This window comes from Hemiscyllium ocellatum, chromosome 2 (genome assembly GCF_020745735.1).
Source record: "Hemiscyllium ocellatum isolate sHemOce1 chromosome 2, sHemOce1.pat.X.cur, whole genome shotgun sequence".
NCBI classification, from domain to species: domain Eukaryota; kingdom Metazoa; phylum Chordata; class Chondrichthyes; order Orectolobiformes; family Hemiscylliidae; genus Hemiscyllium; species Hemiscyllium ocellatum.
This window is the reverse complement of record NC_083402.1, coordinates 35,281,253-35,303,635: the sequence shown is the minus strand read 5'-3', so window position 1 is coordinate 35,303,635 and position 22,383 is coordinate 35,281,253. Positions and strand designations below refer to the sequence as shown.

At 41.1% G+C, this 22,383-nt stretch overlaps 1 protein-coding gene across 4 annotated transcripts in view; it reads right to left on the bottom strand.

Moving 5' to 3' along the window:
• The window catches only part of lhfpl2b (LHFPL tetraspan subfamily member 2b), a 169,130-nt gene that overhangs the window by 53,030 nt on the left and 93,717 nt on the right, over positions 1-22,383 (bottom strand). The gene's annotated exons all lie outside the window — the stretch shown is intronic.

The window sequence follows — 22,383 nt, the reverse complement described above, 5'->3', positions numbered from 1 at the left end:
TTAAATTCAAATTCCACTATCTGCCATAGCAGGATTTGAACCAGGTCTCTGGGATATTCCCTGGGCCTCTAGTGATAATACCATTAGGCCATCACCTCCCCTCAAATTTACATTTGCACTTACATTTCTTCCAATCTGCATGGTCACACAAGGTGGCCCCTTTAAATTACCAGATGTGCAGCTGTGCAGAATAAAAATTAAAGGACCCATACATTTAACCAACCCACACAAAAAAAATGATGATATATTGGTTTGTGTTCTTCTAAAGGTTTTGCGATAAGGGCTGTGACACAACCTGTATCAATGCCCCGTCAATACAACATCAGCGAAAGATGTCTGAGAGCAGCCCATTTCCGTTTATTGCCCTCCATTTCTCCAGGAAGACAACAGCATGCCGCTCGGCGCCTCGTATTGTGCAACTAAGATGGGAAACTAAGCCTGGATCAACAGGAGTATCATAGATCCTTCAGTACACTGTTTGGCATGCTGTCCAAATCATTTGATTTGATTTTTCAACAGTTTGATTAGTTCTCTTTTGGGATAGGAAAAAAAGAATTGGAATTTCAATGGAATCTTTAACAGAACCCCTTCTGCATAGCAAGGATATTAATGTGTGAAAATAATCCAAAGGCTGGTGCACAGGGAATACTTCAATGCAAGTTTCAAGTATTGGGTGAGATCTAAGATTACTGCTGACTTGCTATCACTTGCCTATCGTACAAACTCAAGATCTACCCCGCCGTGCAGAAATATATTTCTTGCACATTTTGATGTTTTTGGTTATGTTTGAAGAAACTGCAATATAAAGTGATATAAAATGAAATCTGGAAATTAAAGTCTGAATCTTGCTTCACAATTGTAGAACATACTATTAAAGAAGTAAAAATTGCAGTTATTACATATATTAAGATACCCCTCAACCACTTAGCATTAACCTGTACTGATCAGAGAACTGCAATAGTAACTCTATTATGCCCTCTGCAGTTGCTGCAAGATCAGCCAAGCAATTCCAACCAATTCTGTTTTCATTCCAAGCATACGTAACACTTCCACTTTTGAGTTTTTGTATCATTAAGGTGTAGCCGTTTGCGGAGTATTGACAGCCCTTTCTCCCTTCAGTACCTCCCCCAATCACTCGTTTTCATGAGTGACCTGAAATTGGCAAGTCATCAGAAGCAATTTGTTGACTGGCTAAGCTTCATATTGGATCCTAACTTCATTTGCATCAGCCATCTGCACATGCCTTTTCCAGCAGAGAATGCAAAACCAGAAGGTCCCTGCCTGCAGGAAAGACATTGAGAAGAAACAAAAGGATTTGGAATGCTGCAAAATGGAGCCCAGGTAAATGCATTCTATATGACATCAAACATAAACGTATTGATGTTCCTGCTCAACTTTCATTAAGGCTTTTGCCCGAAACGTCGATATTCCTGCTCCTCGGATGTTGCCTGACCTGCTGTGCCTTTCCAGCACCACTCTAATCTAGACTCTAATCCAGTGTTCATTAATAGTTTGTTTTACTCAGGGTCGATGAATAAACGACTTAATTTTGGCTTAGCCTCTAGGTATTTTCTAAACAACCAGTTCAGAGATGTTAACACACCTCCGCAGCAGGTAGGACCTGAACTGTAGTGGTTGGGATACGACACTGCAACAACAGTCGTAAACAGTGGGACCCAGGGAAACAATTTTTCTATCAATAGTGATAATGAATGCAGATTTGTGAAGACATAATCTCTGGATGGTCTTAAACCAGCAAGCTTTCAATTAACAGCTGAATGCACTGACAGATGAGAAACTTTTGCAGCCCACACATACTATACACAAACAAAGAAACCATCCAGGAACTTATTTAATCTACAGGCAATGGAAGAAAGCCATAAGCAGCCTGGAGTAGCGCTTGGTACATAATTATATTAGCAGTTTCCTTTCGGGACCCACCCAAAATGATTCTTTTTTTAATTTAGAACTTCTATTCTTAAAAATCACTTCAAGCTCTCTCACAGTTCACTTTTCTTTGTTGGTCAAGGCAGTCGGGACAGATTTCCCCACTTCAAATGCTACTTTGCAATTTCTTATGGATTAAAGTGCGGAGAGTTGTACTCTGCCAGTGGAGATGGAGCCATGCACCAGCTCATAGCTGACCAGCATCACTCTGTAAATGCCCAGTAACCCCCAACTCATGCCAGTAAGTTCCTCTGGACTCTCCCTTACCACATAACCTCTTTACTCATGGCGCTCAATCAAGCTACACTGGCCCCACAAGCCAAAAAAACTCATTGGGTCAGGGCACATGGAATGAATCTCAGTCTGAAAAACACCTCAGCTTCTAACTGAGAATAACGTTCACAGTGTCACTGAATCAATTAGAACTAAATTCACTATATCAGTCGGCTGTTAAATGTTAATGTCTCTCTCTGCACCTTCTTAATAGCTGTAACACTGTATTCTGCACCTATTCTGTTACACTGGTGTACTTGTACAGCGTAATCTGCCAGTAAAGCACATAAGATAACACTTTTGCCTGTATCTTGGTATATGTGACAGTTATAAATCAAATCAAATCAAATCAAATTAAAATAATCAACAATGTGAAAATGCTGAGCTCTGCTTATTTTCTTCATGTTGAGAGAGAGCTGGGGAATGGCAAAGACAGTTACATGGACAGGTACATAAATCAAGAAACGGTAGTGCGCAGGCTAAAAAAAACTAAAAGGCCAACAGAGAGTTGGTCTTTATCTCAAAGGAATTCAAAGTTTGATTTAATTGTGGAGAGCCTCGGTCAGACCACTGAACACCAGGAAAAGTATATTAACATGGAGAAGGTACAAATTAATCTGAATAGTACCAAGGTTAAATCATAAAGACAGGTTAGACCATAAGACCATAGGATAAGGAGCACAATTAGGATATTTAGACCATTGAGATTGCTCCGCCATTTGATCATAACTGCTAGAACTAACTCCATTCTCCTGCCTTCTCCCGTATGCCTGATCCCTTACTAATCAAGAATCGATCTTATGACTCTATGACTATCTATCTCTGTCTTAAATAAACTCAGTGACTTGGCTCCATACCCTTCTGTGGCAACAAGTTTCATAGATTCACCACCCTCCAGCTGAAGAAATTTCTCCTCATCTCAGTTCTAAAGGGACATCGCTTCACCCTGAGACCACGGCCTCAGATCCTAGTCTCTCCTACAGGTGGAAACATTTTCTCCACATCCAGCCTGTTTCAGACGCTTGGAATTCTGAGACTTTCAATCAGACCTCCCTCCATCCTTCTAAAGTCCATCAAGTACAGACCCAGAATCCTTAACTGCAGTCAGCCAATCCTCTTTCCATGCCAGTATCTGCCCCAATACTATGGGCACTTATCTTATTTAGCAGCCTCCTGTGTGGCATCCTGTCAAAGACCTTCTAAAAATCCAAACAAATCACATCCACTGACCCTACTTTGTCTAACTTGCTCATTACCTCCTCAAACAATTCTAACAGACTCGATGTCATAGGTTATTGATATTCACCTTATATTCCATTGAGTTTGTAAGTTAGAAGGTGTTCTTATCAAGGTCTGTTTAAAATGGCAAATGGATTTAATCATAAAGCCACCAAGAAACTAATTCCTCCAACACAGGAATCCTGAACACGAGGGTGTAATATTGCTAGACCACTCAGGTGTGAAATTGAAGTGTGGTGAAAATTGATAACATACTCCTACAAAATGGCCAAGGTTCCAGAGTCAACTGGAGTTTCCAAGATCAAAACTGATCAGGGCCTCGGTGAATCTGGAACAAGGATGGGTAAAGGGTGTTGATCAGCCAGAATTTAAATGAATGGTACTTGCTCAAAGGGATTGATAGGTCTACTCCTGTCCCAAATACAGAGCTGCTGAATCAGTTATTTGTGACACAAAATGTACAATTTCCAATCTTTAACTTCTGACCAACATTACAGTTTACTGCATCAAATCATCCCAACTAGATCACTCCACACCACCCATATAGTACTGTTCCTTCTGCCTTCTGTATTTAGGAATGTCGTCTGACTCTACACGTGCAGCTGAATGAGAGCCCTCCTGTAAATGATTATCCATTTCCACTCCAGCCAGGCAGGGTTCACTCCAGCAGTCACTTTCTCACAACATGCCTGCTGCTCAGTCACAGTAAATGCATTCCTGGGACTGCTGACTAGCAGAAAACAAAACTCTACATGAGACCGTGCATCACTTGCCTGAGTGATTTTGTCAGCATGAACAGGGCGTTTTAGTTTCTGTCAGCTAAGTGGCCTTGACATGTAATCCATTTACAGGATGCAAAAGACATATGGTTCGCACCTATTTAAACAGTTGACAGCAGATAAACACTGCGAGAGCTGGACCATTCAGAATGCCAAGTGATGCCAGCACAAGGTCAGGTGATCCAGTCCCACTGCCTCCCTGCAGCTAAGAGGACAGATGTTAGAAACTGTGCTGAGTTCATGAATACATTGGGGCTTGATTAGTTTAAGACAATACACATGGTGTTCCTGCTCACATCCAAAATGTGATAGGTTCCCATCCCTGTTTCTGATTGTAATAAACATCCTCTGTTAATAGAGCACAGAGATTCACTCCAGCAGTAACACCCACCAACGCAGAGGCCCACAGACATGCAGTTTAATGTTCCATAAATGAATCATAGAATCATTGCAGAAAGAGACCATTCAAACCATGGGGGTCAGCACCAACCCACTGAAAAACATCCCAACCATCCCAGCATCCCATCCTATCACTGTAACCCATGGTTTATCCACATAGCCTACACATCCCTAGACATTATGGGGAATCCACCCGACCTGCACATCTTTGGACTGTGGCAGGAAACCCACACACACATGGGGAGAAGGTGCAAACTCCACACAGACAGTGGCCTGAGGTTGGAATCAAACTCAGGTCCCTGGTGCTATGAGGCAGTAGTGCTAAACACTGAACCACTGTGCTGCCCAAATGGTTCTGCTACAATTTGTACAGCACTTCACAATACAAATTTGAAACAACTTCCAATCAGAGTGGCAAGTCTACTGATCTATCACATGCTGATTTTGTGTAACTTCCTGATGGGTTACGATTCTACACGGCACTGTCAATGTAAACCTTCTCCTTTTGTTCGAAGAAACAATCATAGAGTCATACAGTCATTAAGATGTACGGCACAGAAACAGACCCTTTGGTCCAACTCGTCCATGCCTACCAGATAGCCCAACCCAACCTAGTCCCACCTGCCAGCACCCGGCCCATATCCCTCCAAACCCTTCCTATTCATATACCCATCCAAATGCCTCTTAAATGTTGCAATTGTACCAGCCTCCACCACATCCTCTGGCAGCTCATTCCATACACGTACCACCCTCTGCGTGAAAAAGTTGCCCCTTAGGTCTCTTTTATATCTTTCTCCTCTCACTCTAAACCTATGCCCTCTCGTTCTGGACTCCCCCACCCCAGAGAAAAGGCTTTGTCTTTTTATCCTATCCATGCCCCTCATGATTTTATAAATCTCTATAAGGTCTCCCCTCAGCCTCCGATGCTCCAGGGAAAACAGCCCCAGCCTATTCAACCTCTCCCTATCGCTCAAATCCTCCAATCCTGGCAACATCCTTGTAAATCTTTTCTGAACCCTTTCAAGTTTCACAACATCTTTCCAATAGGAAGGAGACAAGAATTGCACGCAATATTCCAACAGTGGCCAAAACAATGTCCTGTACAGCCGCAACATGACCTCCCAACTCCTGTACTCCATACTCTGACCAATAAAGCATACCAAACACCACCTTCACTATCCTATCTACCTGTGACTCCAATTTCAAGGAGCTATGAACCTGCACTCCAAGGTCTCTGTTCAGCAACACTCCCTAGGACCTCATCATTAAGTGCATAAGTCCTGCTAAGGTTTGCTTTCCCAAAATGCAGCACCTCACGTTTATCTAAATTAAACTCCATCTGCCACTTCTCAGCCCATTGGCCCATTTGATCAACATCTTGTTGTAATCTGAGGTAACCTTCTTTGCTGTCAACTACACCTCCAGTTTTGGTGTCATCAGCAAACTTACTAACTATATCTCTTATGCTCATATCCAAATCATTCATATAAAATGATGAAAAGTTGTGGACCCAGCACCAACCCTTGTGGCACTCCACTGCTCACAGTCCTCCAGTCTGAAAAACAATTCTCCACTACCACCCTCTGTCTTTAACCTTTGAGCCAGTTCTGTATCCAAATGGCAAGTTCTCCCTGTATTCCATGAGATCTAATCTTGCTCACCAGTCTCCCATGGGGAACCTTGTCAAATGCCTAAACTAAGGGCTGATGACACCCTGTTTACCATACTACAGTGATCATAAGCCCAAATTTCTGTCGCCAGTTGAAGATCCGTATAAACCTGAAGAGATGGAGTAAATAGTCCACTGAAATCAGTGTGAGGCTGTGTGGTCAGATGATAATCTGAAACTTTGGCCGTCTTTGGGCAGCACGGTGGCACAGTGGTTAGCACTGCTGCCTCACAGCGCCAGAGACCTGGGTTCAATTCCCGCCTCAGGCGACTGGCTGTGTGGAGTTTGCACGTTCTTCCCATGTCTGCGTGGGTTTCCTCTGGGTGCTCCGGTTTCCTCCCACAGTCCAAACATGTGCGGGTCAGGTGAATTGGCCATGCTAAATTGCCCATAGTGCTAGGTTAGGGGTATGGGTGGGTTGCGCTTCGGCGGGTCGGTGTGGACTTGTTGGGCCGAAGGGCCTGTTTCCACACTGTAAGTAATCTAATCTAGAGTTGTGCTGCTTTTGCACTGGTGTACATATAAAGCCACTTTATGTTCACACACAAGTGGCTGTATAACTGTAGACTTAAACATAAGGTGTTTAAATTGCAGAGATATACAGAGGTAAACTGGCATGGATAACACTGTGGTGTTACCATTGCACACTTACACAGCATTGTGCCTCAAGACTGTATAGTTTTGCAAGATATGTCTCAGGGCTGTGTAATTCTGTAGATCGTGTCTTGGGACTTTGTAATTTTGCAGGTCGTGTCTCAGGTTATCTTTCAGTGTTACATTATTGGAATATAAGGGCTTAGCAATAAAGCTATCCTTCAGTAAATCTCCAAAATGCATCATTTTACCGACTATTGCACTGTGACATGGGCAATCTGTTTCTTTTCCTTAGGCAATCCTTCTTTACTCCGGAGTTGGGAATCCAATACTGGATCAACAAATCCTGTCCCAAGTGGACATTGCTGAAGTGCGTGAGGTTTGCACCCTTCTTCCACCTAGGCACCTGACCTCCACCTAGACCTGTCACAGATACTCTACATGTTCGGTACCTTTGGAGATGTCACTATTCCAGTTCGGGTGGCCGGAAGCCAGAGGTCAATGGGGACATTCCATTTCTTCAGGAAGGCTGTGTGATGACCTTGAAGCATCTCCTCTGTCCTCGTGGCAACTGCTTGCCATGACGGATTTGGAAGTCATACCAGGCATGTGGACAACATGGTCCACCCAATGCAGCCACCCAGTGTCCCAATGCTGAGGATGTTAGCCTGAGAGAGAATACTAATATTGGAGTGATTATCCTGCTGCTAGATTTTCTGGATTTTTAAAGAGGTGTCTCTGGTGATATCTCTCAAAATATTTGGTACAATATTACTTTAGCAAATGACTAACTGATGGGAGGAAGCCTTATCTTTTTCTTATTGAAGTAGATGGAATAAAGTTGTCAGGAGTCCACTTTTATTTATTCCTATAATATCGGAGTCACTCAAACAGAACCTATCCCTTCTGTCTTTACATTCTGCTTTTATTTTGCATTTACTTATGCCTCAAATTTCTGTTGGACATTTTTTGCGATTTACTGTCATAATGTCAGTGGACTCTTCAGGAAGCAATGGAGATGACTAAAAATGAGCCTGTGTGTCATTTCTCCAAGATTTCTGCTGAAGTTATGATGGACAATCAGGAGAGGTTCATGGAAATTCTCAGTCCTGCTGTATATATTTCGAATTTTCCTCTCTTACATTCTTCAAGCTACCCAGTGTCAGAAATTCTAAGTACAATGGAAGGCAGTAATGCTTGATAATGATACCCATGCTAATTACAGTGCCAATCCACAACAGCAGACTGCCAGCTGGACTACAGCAAAAGATCCTCTTGCTGTTTTTCCCACATCTTGCCCAAGAATAGCAGAAATGCTTGAAGGACGGAGATTAAAGTTTGGTTAAAACTTACAGGACAGAAGAATTGTACACCATACTTGTTTAATTGCTTCCCTGTTCTTCCTCCCATGCACTACATTTTAAAAAATTTTTCTAGTGTATATCCAATTCCTTTTTTAAATTCACTATTGACTGTGCTTAGACGACTCTTTCAGACAGTGCATTCCAGTTGGTACCAAAGGCATTTATATAATTTTACATTTAGGTTGGCTATGCTGTTGGAAGACAGACATAATGTAGAGCACCTTATTGTAAAATCACCATGAGGATTAAACAATACTTCACTGTATTATCAGTTTCATGTAACCAACACGCAGAGCAATGAGATTAGTTTGCTGCTAAAAAGCTACAACATTATGTCACTGGAAGCTTCTGGAAGCTTCCCAGCTTGTTTCATTATTCTGTACCAGAACCATTTGATATAAATCAATACTCTTGCAATTAATTGTGTGTCTAAAGGGAAAAAAAACATGAAGAGTATAACCACAAATCATTTTAGTGACTGAATGCTTGTCTATGGGAACATGACAGCAGAAAATTTTCACCTCATGAGCTTAGTGCTTCAGAATGAGAAACTATGGGCATGAGCCACTATAAGATACAATTCTTCGCAATCAGCAGCTTGTGGAAGCATATTTGAATGGTCAGTCCTTGAAAGAATATTTTTAGGAAAGAAAAGCAGTTTTAAAAGTGCTGCCACAAAACTCTCCAGCACACACAACATTAACTTGCTGAGAAAGCTGAAGGCATTGGGAAAAAATGCCGATGCAAATTAACTTATTGTTATCAAAGTGCTTTAATTAAAAGATGACCCAGTGATTTAGAAGGAGGTTAACCAGGCACCTACTAAACATAAGTGGTGGAGGGCCGTGTGATCTGATAGGAATGTTGGTTTAAGTATTCGGACTATGTTGCATTTTGACATGTGACTGCAGAAGCTAGGTCTCCAACTATGAGTGACTTTGTCCCACTGTCCTCATCAGTTATGACCTTGTTGGGAGAGTTTTCCTGCTGGTGATTACGCAAACCTTGATGGTGAATCTTACTGGTCTATCGGGATATACCACAGCAGGGACTGTGATCATATTCTGTCTCCAATTCCACTCACTAACACAATCAGCTGGGGTCTAATAAATGGAGACCACAAACAGGAACACTGGCTGAATTCCCCTTCCCAATCCAGAAGCAATGAAGATGCATGTATTCATTCTGGCTAAAATCAATCAACTCACAGCAGGCTGCGCATCAAGTCTACAGTCTATCCATTCTCTGCAGCTCAGAGACAATGAATCTGAAATTTCTGGAGTCCAATTTCATTGTTGGAATTATGACAGAGGAGAATTTCTATCAGTCCTTGGAATGTGACACAGACCCTGTCCTAAACTTGGGTGCAGGCGTACAAGTTTTCAGAGTGGACAATTATCTGTGCACACAGTCATTTTGGGATTTGAGGACCCTGTTCCAATAGCAGATTGGAATCCAAGGAAGGAGGGCAGCATGAGAAGTGTCATTGTTGCAATAATGTAAAACTAACTGGGAAATCCATACAGCCCAAGGCAACTGAGAATCCTACATCAGATCAATGGATGTGCTAACTGGTATCTCTGTAAAACATCTAGAATACGTCAAATATTGATACAAATATTGAAGAAAGTGCTGGAGAAATCCAGTGGATCTGGCAGCATATGTGGAGGGAGACAAACAGTTCACACTGAGGATGGCACGGTTGCTCAGTGGTTAGCACTGCTGCTTCACAGCACCAGGGACGCGGTTTTGACACCCAGTCTCCCCATGGCTTCATGGGTTTCCACCGAGTGCTCCGGTTTCATTACACAGCCATGGGAAATGCAGGTTAGATGGATTGGCCATGGGAAATGTAGGGTTATAAGGATGGGGGTGGGTCTGGGTAGGATGCTCTTCGGAGAGTCGGTGTGAACTTGATGGGCCTGCTTAAACAGCATTGGGATTCTATGATTCCATTGTGACTCATCCTCAAAACTGAATGGGGTTGGAAAGTGCTGTTTTTGATACTTTTGACAGAGGCAGATGAACAGCAAGGGGAATGGATGACATTGGTGCCCAGTGCAGAAGACAAAGAGATTGTTGATTGAGGTAAAAGAGGAATAGTGATGTAAAGTAGGTGTAAATGAAGGTGTGGAAAGGAGAAAATGGCTCCTCTCAGCTGAGTGCTAAGTGACCAAGACACAAACAAAAGCTGAGCCAACTGGTTAATAGAATCCTGGTCTTAACTCTGTTTCTCTCCCCACTGGCGCTGTCTGACCTATTGGGTATTTTACCCATTTTCGATTATGACATCTCTGTCCTCACTATAAAGCATTCAAAGTTGCCTTTGTCCTCTGATCTGCCTGAACCAGCTAAGCATTGGCCCTATTCCAGTTACTTACCATTCCACAGTAGAAACTGATGTCCAACAAAGACGATTTCACACAATACAGCACATTGGTGTTATCACCCAGGCCTCTATTGATATTCACTGCTTGTCCCTAACAAGAGAATAAGACCCTACTGCATGACTTGTTGCTCAGTTATTTACATCAGACATAAAAAATGTGGCTGTAAAATTTCAGCGTCAACCACATTCCCAATTAAAGAAACACTTCAGTCACTGAAACACAAATCAAGTTGATTTCACCAAAGCTTACACAACACAATTCAGATGTCACAAGTCTATACTTTGTAGCATGCCTCCCACAGTCCTAGCACTGGGATGCTCATAACAGCACAGAATGAGTCTTAGTTAATTCAGAAACATTTTAATATTTATTTCACATACTTTTTTAAAGAAATATTCTTTTATGAAATCCCGATTCTCAGTTTAGCAAGGAGGAGGGAGGGGCACAGGGAGAGGGAAAGACTCAAAACAAAATATGAAATGGGAGATAGAGTATCGTTCAGAGTTGTGGAATTTTGTGAGAGAGACAGGGATAGTAAAGATGACAGATCACTGTGCTTTAAAGCAGTTCAACAAGCATTCAGCACTCTGTGATTGCAAAACACTTACAATCTAACTAATATTTACAAGATGCTTCATGGCCTTCCACAAGTAAATGTAATTTAACATAACTCCGTATGTTTACTGAAGGACACAAAAACTTGGTCACACTGATTTAAAATTCCTAGAATGAAAGTTAATTTCAGTGTCATGAGAATTCTCTGAAATAAATTTTATAAAGGAAAAGGAATTAATCTCTCAGTCACAGGCACATAACAGGGTGGAATTTCCACTTTCAGGGCAATTGGGTCATTGTGTCCAAAGTGCTCCTGAAATTGGATTCTGTCCAAATGAATTTGCATAACCATAAATGTAAGATTCTTGTTGAACCAGGACGATCAGGCAGGATAATAGAACATATCCATATCTATTATTGCTTCCCATATTGCTTGATGCACTGGTCCAGCTGAGAATAGGCTTAATCACCAAAAGTAGGTATTCTTAAATGAGATTTCCAATCCTTCACCTTGGAGCAATCCAATTTTAAAATCACTGAAAATGGCTTTAAGCCAAACTACCTGAGACCATTTAATAGATTCGCTAGCAAACACTAGTCAGTAAATTTGTTACTCTTGCTGCATGGGTCAGTATTTATTGCCCATCCCAGAGCAATCCATGGCAAGTAGGGACTCAAATGATGTTGTTAGGGAGGGAGTTTCAGGATTTAGATCCAGCAACACTGAAGAAATATTAATGTATTTCCAAGTCAGGATGGTGAGTGGCTCAGAGAGGAATTTGCAGGTGGTGGTGTTCCCATGTATCTGTTGCCCTATTCCTTCTAGGGGTAGTTGATGCAGATTTGGAAAGTGCTGTCAAAGAAGTCTTTGTGAGTTTCTGCAATTCATCACATGAACAATACACATCACTACAACTGTGTGTCATTTGTGCAGTGAATGCACTGTGAAAAGAGTGGTTGGGGTGCCAATCAGTGGCTGCTTTTTAAGTGTTGTTGGAGCTGCACTCAACCAGGCAAGAAAGGAGTGTTCCATCACACCCCTGACTTGTGTCTCGTCGATGATGAACAAGTTCTGGGGAGTCAGAAGGTGTGTTACTCACTGCAGTATTCCTAGCATCTAACCCACTCTTGAAGCTACAGTATTCATTCAGCTACAAAAATAGAAATTGCTAGAAAAGCTCAGCAGGTCTGGCAACATCTGTGGAGAGAAATCAGAGTTAACATTTGGGTCAAGTGACTTTTCCTCAAAATGTTAACTCTGATTTCTCTCCACAGATGCTGCCAGACCCGCTGAGCTTTTCCAGCAATTTCTATTGTTGTTTTTGATTGACAGCATCCCTTTAGTTGAAGGGTCAATCACAAGGGGATATAGATTCAAGGAGAGGGGCGGGTTGTATTGAGGGGGGTGGGAATGTGAGGAAAAACGGTTTGATCCAGGAGATGATGATGATCTGGAATGCACTAACTGTGAGAATGGTAGAGGCATATTGCCTCATATCCTTTCAGGAGTACCTGGATGAGCACTTGGCATGTCATAACATTCGACATTGTGGGCCGAATGTTAGTAAATGGGATTAAGTTGACAGTCAGGATTTTCTCACATGTCGGTGCACACTCAATGGGGCGAAGGGTCTCTCCTGCATTATATGATTCTATAATTCTATGACTCAAAGACAAATAGAGAAGCTTCAGGGGCTACATTTCACTTCCAGGCTGCCTTTCTCCCAAATCTTGTTGAAAAGGAGCACCTGAACACAGATGTTTCCTGTGGGGAATGAAACCATGAGGTCTATGTTGGAGAAGAATACATACAGGTGTTTCCTGACAACTGCTGAACAGAGAGGGGAAGTGGTGAGTTCCCTTTATCCCTGCTGGTCAGTTTATTCCATTAACAATTGATATTTAAATCTTTAAATTTCCACCATTTTCTGTTCAATTTAAAATCTTCAGCATTGAAATGATGCTCTATTACTCCTTTTTCTTAAAGTAAATTCCAGTACTGTTTGACCTTTCTGAATAAGTATTTAATTTTCTGTTCATGATCCTTCTAGTTCTACCCTTCAATCTTCACATTCTTTTCCCATGATCTGGAAGCCTGGGATCAGTTTACCAACACAGAGCCTATTGTCATTTCACAACAGCTGCTGTTGTCCTCCCCACCACGAAGCATTTGTTGTGTTTCAGGTTTTAAAGTCCACAGTTACTCAATTACAAAGAGTAGACATCTGCTAAAGTATCAAGTTAGCACTTACGCTCATCGCATCGAGATTAATATGAAAGCAATTTTTAAAATAAATAAAATCTAAATGAGTTGAAAGTGTTGCTGATGCTTCAATGCATTGGCAGACCGGAGTGCATTTACTATTTCACCTGTGAATATCTTTCCGACATGGTTTCTATTCGGTGGACCTCAAAGAAAATTAAAACAAGGAAAACACTGCACAGTGTAGTGTTTGAGTGGATTTTTTGTGTGAAGCATTTTCTTCCTGGAAATCCCCTGTTCAAACAACCTTCTGTATATGCTTCTGTTCTCCAAATGCAGATACAAATTCTTTTAACCGAAACATTAGGGATTTCAATTTTAAATCCTGAAAACATTAGGGATAGTTTCCTTCAATGCTTATGATGCTGACGTTCAATCTGAGCAAACAGATCAATCCATGCTACGTTGCAAAAAGAGCTCTCCTTCGCTGTTAACTGGTGTTCATGCAGCATTTGAAATGTGACAGCAGGCAGTATGTGACACAGTACATTATAATTTTGCAATGCTGTCATGTGCTAACAGTGCTGTGACCACAACTCACTTCTCAGTCTATCGGTGCGAAGTTTGCTGCTGAGTGGCAGATCAGACCCGAGTGAAATTCAGAGCAAAAAGCAAAATTTTGCAGATGCTAGAAATCGGAAATAAAAACAGAGAGTACTGGAGGATTTCAGTAGGTCTGACAGAATCTAGAGCGAAAGAAAGAGAGTTAACAGTGCAAGTGAAAAATCACTGTGGATTTGAAATTCTGTTTCTCCATCTGTTGTTCTCTATCCCACACAAAATGGGGAAGCAAATGATAGCGGCAGGAAGTCATGATTTGGTGCACAATTGTGCATAAATATTACGTCAGTGTTATCTTGACAGTTATCTGGAGATATTTACGATGTCTGTTATTTCTTGCTGTTCGCTTATGGTTAAAAATGTGACATCGAAGCATGGTAATGTGTACAGGGTTGACACCTGTCTGCGAGGGGAAGAAAGAGAAAGGAAATAAAATATCTATATATGACTTCAAATACGCTAAAACAATTTACGGCCTACATGATGTATTTGAATCTCTGGAGTGGGACATAAATCCACAACCCTCCGACTCAAGAATCCCAAGTGACTATAGTGTCTGGGTTCCAGGGATGTGTAGGCTAGGTGTATTAGCAGGGTTATAGGTATAGGGTAGTGGATGGCATCCTTTTCGGAGGATCAGTGTGGACTTGATGGGCCAAATTGCCTTCTTCCACACTGTAGGGATTCTATGGTTCTACATACTACCATTGAATTCCAAACGAGGCCACAACTACACTGGTGGAAGACAACGAGTAAGTTGTCCAAGTTCATTTCTTGGTGCAGGTGTCAGAATCAGTTCAGAAAGGAGTGAAGAAAATTCAATAATATTGTCTGCTCTAGACACAGCACCTTAGCCTCTGGAACCCTACGTGCTGAAGAGATTTACAGCCCTGATTTTGAAACATTCAAAAAGGACCAAGTCCTGAAAAATCGGAGGCAAGTCGCCCATCAGGCATGGCCTATGAAACGCTAGATCCGAGAAAAGGTAGGGCTGGGGTGTTTGCAAAGTCAGCTTCAATCTTCAGGAAAGACTGCCACTCATACCTCGTGTAGACAACTTGACTCTAGACAATGGTTCATTATTGTTGATTCTTGTTCTCAGGGCTGCTAGATATGAACAATAAACGCAGACTTGCAGCGTTGCTTACGTCTGAGAATATGACAATTCAATTTGGCAACCATGTGGAGGATGGTACCTCTGACTGCACAACTCACCCAGCAGCAATGGAAACATTCAGATAACCACAACCACAGGTAGAGCTCAGAATGTAAAATTTATGCAATCCTCACTTTGCGCCCCAGTCATCAACTTTGCAAACTTGCCTGTGCAAATGTCTCATTCATTAACCAATAGATAAGATGGCAAGAAATATGTAGCTTTGGAACTATCTGCCCCATTACCAACAAGACCATACTGAATCACAATCATAGACATCACCAATGCCTTCCTTCTCTACCATCTGCTTCTACATTCACTCCAGTTGCCTCAATCACAGACTGTCCGGGTGGGGACAAATAATCTGAAAAGATTATTATTCAAAATAGCAGTTTATGGTTTAGAGGGATTAGCAAGGATGGAGGATTGATGAATAGGAAACTTATAGAAACAGCACGAGACAGATTTTTTTCGCTGGTTTGACAACATTGACAAGTGGTATGCCATAGAAATAAATGTTTGGACCTCAACAATTTATATCTATGACTTGGATAAAGGGACTGAATATAGATTGCTAAATTTGCTGACAATACAAAATTGGATAGAAAAATAAATCCTGAAGAGGACGTAAGGATAAATGAGGTGAATGGGCAAAAATGTGGAAAATGAAGTATATTGTGGGAGAAGTGAACCAGTCTTATCTTAGCAGCAAGAACAAAAAGCAATTTACTACTTAAATGGACAGAGATCACAAATCTCCAAGTTACAGAGGGACTTGGGTCTCCTGGTTCATGAGTCACAATTGGTTAGGCAAGTAGTAGCCATAAATGTGGCTAGTCGATGATTTCCATTGAGAAATGCCAGTTTATCTTTTGACAAAAGTCTATTGCTGACTTTATTGTATGTAATGCTGACATTTCACCTAACATGTTGGGAGATAGAATTTCAAAACTCTTCATTCTTTGATGGCCAATGTAAATAAATGATCTTTGTTATTACAGTCTACACAGCTTACAGCACGTACAAAGCTGTTCACCTAAGATTCAAGGATTCCGTGCTGGAGAGTTAAGCATCACGGATCAAACCAATGGCCCCAGTACCCTCCCAAGTGTATTCAGTGTTAGTAAGCTGAAATAAATCCAAATATATTAAAGGTTGCAGCAGATGACAGGTGCTAGAGCTAACTATTAAATGAAACTTGAAAGTCGCTGTTAGTTTTACAATGGTGATACCCATTCAGGAACTTTGAATAGATCCAGCTCAGAGTCAAAGAGCAAACACTAAACAATATAGAGATATTCTGTGGACAGTAGTTTCAAGTCAAGTGTCATAATGATATTGACTCAGACAAAGTTCTCCACCTGAGTACCTGACCTTACCCCACTATCTTTTACTCACTTACCAGGGCAGTACATAAGCAATGGCACAATCCATTGCCAGCGTTCATCATCTGACATTTCTCCAGCATTGTTTCAGATTTCCAGCATTTTCCAGCTGTATTTTGTCTTTATAGAGGTGTCAGAGAGCTAGTGCTGGCTGTTGTAGTATGGTAATGGAATTTTATTGTACTGAGAGAGTTTATGATCCAAGGGAGCAAACATTAATTTGCTTTGGTTTAGAAGAATCAAAAATTGATTTTTTGCTTTGGAAAAACCCATAGATTGGACAGTTTTGGGAGCATTTATCTGGAGTCAGATGTAAGCACAGTTTCCTGGAGAAAGGAGTTGATTCAGAGCTGTTAGAAAATAAGTTACCTCAAGGTAAAGGTTTAGTTTGAAAATTCCAGACCAGAAGTATTTGGTTAGAACGTTAGATGGATTATTTGAAGCTAAGAAAATCTAAGCTCAGTTACATGAATAATCAAGGAAAAGGCTATCAAACAGTCAAGACATGCAAATTAAAGAAACAGACAAATCAAAGCTAGAGGTGTGATAGAGAGGGAAGTCTCTGGTATTTGAGTACTCGAAAGAGATTGTATTGGGATAGATTGGAGTTTGTTTGATTGTGTGTTTCAAACTCCTGCCAACTGAGCTTCATGTAAACAGTTTGGTTTCTTCTATTTTATCTTCATGTTAAAATCAAATCTGCAGTATTGCATACTATGCTTAAAGCAAAAGACTACCAGGTTTAAAAACAAAGATCTTTCAAGCCAGATTTCAATCTGGGGTCTGACTCCCCCAGTAGGAACTTTGGCTGGGATCATAACACTATCCATTTGTATATCAGTTGGTGTGCCTTATACTGCATGACACAGGTCAGGTAGTGAGGTCAAGATTAATCGATTTTGACCACGGTAAAGAGCATGAGTTCAGAAAAGCATACACATGAAATGGGAGTTGTTACATGACAAAGCTTGGTGCTGCAGTCAATTTTAATTTGAAGTAAAGGGCAATGTGTTGCCTACTAAAGGTCGCAAAATAGTGACATTACAGAATAAACCTTCTCAAAAAGCTACCAATGTTTTGAACTTCGTAAAAATGCTCTACATTAATGAAACATAAAGGGCATTCTTCATTAAACTAGCAGGGAAAATGAATCAATTATTATAATTATATTTAATGTGCTATGGTACATTTGATTAATTTTCTGAACATAAGAATTAAGGTTTTTCTGCATCTGGCAGTTCAACAGAGATCATACTTTCAGCTCTTAAAGGCCTAAACTTTATTTTACTGTAAAGCTATTGAACTCGAATGCACTGATGCTATCCACCCCACACACTACCTAGCCCATGTTTTCACGAACCTCTGTGGAAAGGCATCAAAACCAATCTGATAATTCTTTTCACTTGTTAGCTAATCACGGAAAAAAAATTTAAGATTTTTACAGAATATATAACATCCTTAGGTTAATAAAGAAAAACAGAACAATGATGGAGCACAATGTTTATTAATGAATTTCAGTAATGAAAAGAAACTTTTGCTCAACAAACGATGAAAGAAATAAGAACAAAGTCGAAGCTCAAAAAAGGCACACACTAAGTAGAGACAAGGAGAGAATAACAAAAGAGAATACAAAAAGTTAAGGAAGACGGCAACCAAACAATCCAGAAAGCCAAGAAAAACTGCAGAATTAAATTATAATAGAATGTAAGAAGAGGCCTTAATGTACTTTAGACACAAGGAACAAAACGCAGGATAGAAATAGGGCCACTAAGGACACACATAATAAGCTCACTTAGAATGATTGCAGAAATAAGAAAATAACATTTTTGCCTCAGTATTTAGCCAGGAGATTAACCTGAAGGACAAGACAACCTCACATCTATAGAATCCATTGACCAGGCCCGCTGTCAAGGAAAGGCCGCCAGCATTCTCAAAGATCCCTCCCACTCTGGCAATGCTTTTCTACAACTTCTACCATTGGGGAGAAGGTACAGAAGCTTGAAGGCATGCACGAGCCTGTTTCGAAACAGTTTCTACCCTCCTGTTGTTAGGATACTAAATGGACTCACAAACTCTTAGCGTTCGCCTATACCTGTGTTTTGGTTTTTGCCGCTGTTTACCTATTATATACTCATCTATGCTACTTAACTCTGTGATCTCATGTACTGCTCGCAAGGCAAAGCTTCTCACTGTGCCTCGGTACACGTGACAAACTCAATTCAATTCAGTTCAAGACATTGAGAAAACATAAGGTATTCATGATTGAAATTATAACTAAGATAAACTTGAAGAGTAGATCAAAGTCCTGCTTTTTGTCTGGTCACAGTAAAGGAAGTTAGGAAATGATAGCAGATGCACTTTGTAGTTCCAACTGTAGCTTTCAACAAATGGTTGAAGGAGAGGAAAATTCTAGGGATTTGGAGGTAGAGCGGAGGAGTGGATCTAACTAGATTGATCAGTTGAAAGAGGTTGATGCAGCTACATAGTCTAATAGTCTCTTCTGTGCTCTGCTATTTGATGACCACGATGAATGTGTTGCTGGCTCTTCCTCCCATTTCCACAGTTCCACCTCCCTCTCCATGTTTCCATGGGCAGACCTAATTGACTGACCATGGTCCACCTCCTTGAGTGACTGAACCAGACAGTCCCAGATGGGAAATGCCCTGACCCCTAACTGATGACTGTATGTATTTCCCTGGCCACAGTAGCCAGAACCCCAAGTGTCAATGCTGTCATCTCACAGGATTGGTTGTCACCTACTCCCTGGACTATAGAGCAGGGAAACATAATCACTGGAGACCTAACCATAGCCTATCCCGTGGACTGGTATCAGAGGTTGGTCCTTCCCAGACAGTGTGAGGACCTCCTGAATGATGGACACCTCCATGAACGTTCGTGTGGACCACTCCCCTCAGACTGAGAGACATGGCTGCCAGCTCAACTGCACATGCAGTGTGTTTGCCACACAAACTGCTGGCACACGGTGCAGGTGTGAGATTGCTGTAATACATTGTCATTTACCCCAAGGCTGAGGGATGCTCACAAGCTAGTGTGCCTAGTTGTGTGACTGCACAGATAAGCATGGGAGGGCAAGGCATGGATTCTGTCAGCATGCAGGTAGGTGCTCAGTGAACAGGCAACAAGCGAGCAAGTGAGCCTGAGATGCAGCCTGATTCAAGCTGTCAGCCAGGTTTCTCACTCTAGTTGCCCTTGCAATGCAGGTCAGTGCCTCCTAAGAGGGCTGCCAGTGGATCAGAGAGATGCCATGATGGTTGTAACAAGGGTTGACAAATGTTGGATGCAATACCCATGGGTGAGAGCTAGGTGCAGCTGCTGCCTCTGCATTGTGCCCTGAGATACTGTTTAGTACTGAGCAACATGGTGCCAGTAGGGAGGTAAATTCACCAGGATTGCTCCGCCTCTGACGTCCATGTCGAGAATTCTCCACATCTTTGTTCGGCATGTTTGGTAAGACAGGAGCCTGAATATTAATCAAGCAATTTGTACAATTAATAAAGTGTTTAACAAGTAATAATCCCCATTAACCAGCCACTCCTATTGAGACACTCACCTCATGACTCATGAAAAGTATAAAAGATGGAGCAAGATGCTCCCAACAGGACAGGTCTCACAGAACCTCTTGTCCAATTCTGCTCACATCACTCAGACTCCTATAAGATTCCCTGTGCTGTAATTACATCCACCCTCCCACCAGTGATAGCACTGTAACACCCCAGTTATGTATCTGTCAGATCCCCTGTCTGTATTGTAATGAAACCATATCATACCAAATTTCTCTGCTTCACAAACAATTATAATTTTTAACCTAATACTCTACAAAATATGGGCAAAATGTAGGACTTAAGAACGAGAACTGAATTACGTCTGTGTTCCTTGGGGCTTATTATCTGTTGCCTTCTAACCTTTATTGCTTGAGGACTACACTTTCTTTTCACTGCCCATGTTGCAACACCATGGGAATATGGCTAGTAAAGTTCATTCATTCAAAGAAACAGGCACATAAACCCCAGACTAGAACAAGCATGTTATTCTATTGCAAATGGAAAATATGAGTATAGGGTCCTTACAAAGGACAGTGATGTATAATATTTACCATGCACCTACTGCTACATTACTTACTCATGGAAATACATAACCATTCTGCAAACTGAGTTGAGTTGTTTGACTCTGAACTATCCATAGATTTTTAATTCTCAGAGATCACCATCCAGTTAGCAGCAATATCGCATCGAAAACCTGCTTTATGTTAAGCTTCCCCAGATGTAACAAAAGGACCACCATAGACCAGTGGACGGTGGTCTGTTTATACCAGGAGATTTGAATGTCTTTCTATCTCTGATGGTGTACCTAACACTCACTTGACAGATGAGTAACTGGAACATTTATAGAATGCTTGATCTTGAGACCAATGAGGGAGTTGGGAGCTGAGGACAGGAAATGTTAATATCAAACCAACTGTTAGATAGAAATTAGTTTTGTTTGGAAAATGCATGTATGAGCCCATTAATGTTTTCCTTATGTTCCAGATGTAGCTAAGTGTTTTCTTTGTAACCTACGTTGAGAATGACCCTTTTCCCATGACTACAGTGCAGCTGAAGAATGAGAATTGCACTTTTTAACTCTAGTTTGTATTTTAATACCATCGTTCCTCATAAAGCAATATATGAAAGTTTGTTGTACCTTCTAACTTTCAGTGGTTTACAAGTTCCCTTGTGCTCAGGCACTCTATAAGATATAACATTGCTGTCATTTACTGGGTGGAGAAAGGTCACTGTACAAATCAAAGGATTAGAATGGCAAATAGAATACTGCATTGTTAACATTGTTAAAAACAACTTGCATTTATATAATGCTTTCCATGATCTCAGGACATACCAAATCATTTCATGGTCAATTAAGTGCTTTTTTGAAATCTAGTCACTTTCCTGTTTGTTTATTTTGTTTAACAATACAGCGCAGAACAGGCCCTTCAGCCCTTGATGTTGTACCGACCTGTGAACTTTTCTCAGCTTGTCCCCCTACACTATCCCAAAATCATCCATGTGCTTATCTAAGGTTTGTTTAAATCTCCCTAATGTGGCTGAGTTGACTACATTAGCAGGCAGGGCATTCCATGCCCTTACCACTCTCTGCGTACCACTTTTGCAGTATCAAAAACCAAGCAACCGATTTACGTTCACAAAACCTTCAATATTTTTCAGAAATGCTTTAGTTGTGAAGCCCATAATTGGTATGTTCCGTCAGTTGTCCTGAAACACATATAATCTGTTCTTCTTAAAATACTTGGTAATCATTCAAGATTTCTTTTACATACTGGCAAAAGTATGTAACCTGGATTTTGCAGTAGTAATGATTAAAAGTGTTAGCATCATTATGTCATTCAAACTGACAGCAACCTCTAAAGTCTGCACAATCATAGTTAAATGTGGAAATACAGAAGTTGCTGTCAGTGTTTCTCTGCTTACCCATAGAGTGTGCTGTTGCTGTCTCCTAGGTTGCAATTAATTAGAACTTACTGAATTGACAAGAAATTGGGTTTTTTATGCTTTTCATCCATCTGTCAAAATCCTTGAAACAGCAACAGCTTATTGAATGAGGTGTAACAGGGTTTTTAAACAACTTGCTGAATTTATAACTAGTGCTGTAAACCATATTTTTGACAGAAAATATTTTAGACTCAGAGATATACAGCACGGAAACAGACCCTTCAGTCCAGCTTGTCCATGCTGACCAGATATCCTAACCTAATCAGTTCCATTTCCCAGCACTTGGCCCATATCCCTCTAAA